The following is a 2,822-nucleotide window of genomic DNA, read 5'->3' as shown; positions in this document are numbered from 1 at the left end:
AGCTAGTTTATCTGGAATGCAGAGTTCCCTTAGATATTCTGGAGCAGAGTTGTGCAGTGACTTATATTTAAGCCATCAGAGTTTGTATTCCACCATCTGTGGAAAATGTAGCCATTGTAATTCCCGAAGTAGTGGAGTGATATGACTGAACTTAGAGATTTCAAAAATAAGTCTCGCTGTGACATTCAATGCAGACTGTAGGCGAGTCATTTTATTCATTAGTAGACATTGGCCACATTTCATTTAATGTCGTATATTCTGAAGCAGTAACCCAAAAAAATATTGCTTTTTTGTCATTGAAGATTGCAATTTAAAAAAATGTTGCCATTGGATGTGATGGTACGGCAGTCAATACAGGAACCAAAAGAGGTATTTTTCAACATCTAGAAATAAAACATCCTCTACAGTGGCAAATCTGCCAATTACACGCCAATGAGCTCACTTTGAGTCACCTTATTCGGCATATTGACGGAACGAAGACCGCACCTCGGAATTTTAATGGAGTAATCGGAAAATCTCTAGATGGCTGTAAAAAACTTTCTGTCATTCTATTGGATTCTATTAACTGTGAATTACCTCCAGTGACAAATAAAAAAGACCTTGGTACAGATCAATTGTATTTACAGGAAATGTGTGAGGCTATCAGCTCTGGATTTAGAAATGAAAACCTTTCAAAGAGGAATCCTGGTAAGATTGTACATTCTAGATCAGAGGTTCCCAAACTTTTTTGTGTCGTAGACCCCTTGCCATGTTTTTCGGTTTTTGGTAGATCCCCTACTTACCTGATATTGATTTTTCATAAATTTCTAACTGTAGTGGTTTAGTGTTAAAAACTTAAAGTTAAAACAAATGTTAAGTTTTGTACATTTATTATTTGAATTTAAATTAAAACTACTCAAAATAAAATTTTGTATCCGTTATATAAAATAAACGTAACATAAAATAAACTAAGGAATAAGTAAATGTTTTTAGTGGGAAGGATGAACCTGATGCTTTATAATAAATTATCAACATTTGGCGTCAATTTTGTCAGGTTTAATCTTAAATCTCCTCGGCCAATGATGTGCAGTCTGTTTCTTTTTTTCGTTAGGAGATTGGTAACAGCGCTGAACCCCCTTTCCACTAGGTATGACGATGGAAAGGAAATTAAAAATTTGCTCGCTATATTCCATAATACAGGATAAGTAACGGGTATGTTTTTTTGCAGCCAGAAGTACAAAAGTACTATCAGTGTATGTTGAGATCTACTATCGTGGACCCCCACTTTCATTTCATGGACCACTTGCAGGTTGTCATAGACAGCTGGGGTCGATATAGGCCACTTTGGGAATCACTATTCTAGATGGTTAACTATTGCAAATCAGAAATAATGCTTTATATTTTAACAGTTAAACCATCTGTTAACGTTGACAACATTTATATTAAATGTTTGTGGGGTTTAACATTAAGACTGAACCACTCGAAATTTTTGGAGCCAAGCATTTACATCAAACAATTGTGCTTTCTCGTTATTTGTCTAGTGATTTAAAGGAAATAATTGATCCAGTTACACAACAAAATTGATATTTTTGACACCTTGAAAATGTCTTTCCGGCAATGTTAGCAGATGATCGCAAACAAATTTTAGAGTTGGCACTTAGAAGAATTCTGAAAGCCCGACAAACAAATATGCCTTCAAAAGATATTCATATCTTTAAACTTCCTGTTCTTGGTTTTTCTGCGATTGATTACGTCGATTTAATATACTTGAGAATAATAAATTAAGCACCACTAATTAGATTTGTTTGTGGTGATAATCTTTTGCAAGCTATCGTCTATCAACCTGTTTTAGAAAAAGTCATACTTCCCGAAATTAGTAAATATCCTTGTCATACTAAAGCTACAGAAAGATGTGTCCACAATTGTAACTGAAGCCTCGGTTGCCATTTGTGGACCCATGAGACTATGAAAAGCTATGGCTTTATTTCTTAAAAATTTTATGTTTACTAGTACTTTTATTTAATTTAAAAATATTATTTGGAATGTTGTTAATAAAATAAAAGCATTTTTGTATTAAAAATACGAGTTTTAATTTTGTTGTTTGTAATTTGAAATATTGCCTAAAATACATATTTTTAAAAACTTTGACCCCTTTCTGGCCATACTTAGAGAAAGAATATCAAAATGATAATTAAACGTACCAGATTGTGTGTTTATAGAACATCTTTCCCGAATATAGCCATTTTGAAAATCTAAAAAAAACAAAAACGATCCAGCCTAGTGTATAAGTCTGGATTTTGTCTAAGGGAAGAGATCATTGCAGGAGACTGCTGCGAGGCATTCCATATATTTATGAACTATTGAGCGTGTTGTCCAAATGGTGTTAATGTAATAATATTTATTTTTGGTATTCTTTAATAATATGCATGTTTCCACTTTCAAGTATGTTGTATCCCAACTCAACACAGGGTTCTTGGCCTCATAGAGTTAGGGACAAGTTATTATTTTTTGTAATATGTATCTGCAAGTATTAATAGATAAACGTATTATAGAAGGTGAATATCTTTTAAAAAATTGTATGAAACAGTTATTGAAACGGGGAATTATTTGATGGATGGTCCTTTCCATTTGATTATTCTACGTCTCCACGTAGATAATAATGATACCACCTAAAAAGAGTTCCAAGTTTTTATAATAAAATACTATAAGCTGTAGAATTATTGATTTATTTACGGACTTATTCAGTCCATTTAAACAGCGTATACATGTCACGTTTAGAGGACTCTCTTGTCTGTACATATTCATGAAGTCGAGGGAATAAATATGAAATAAAAGGCTATGAA

This window comes from Micrasema longulum, unplaced genomic scaffold (genome assembly GCF_059751315.1).
Source record: "Micrasema longulum isolate JH-2025_06_02 unplaced genomic scaffold, ASM5975131v1 h1tg000809l, whole genome shotgun sequence".
Classification (NCBI taxonomy): Eukaryota; Metazoa; Arthropoda; class Insecta; order Trichoptera; family Brachycentridae; genus Micrasema; species Micrasema longulum.
Note: the sequence above shows the minus strand (reverse complement) of the source record.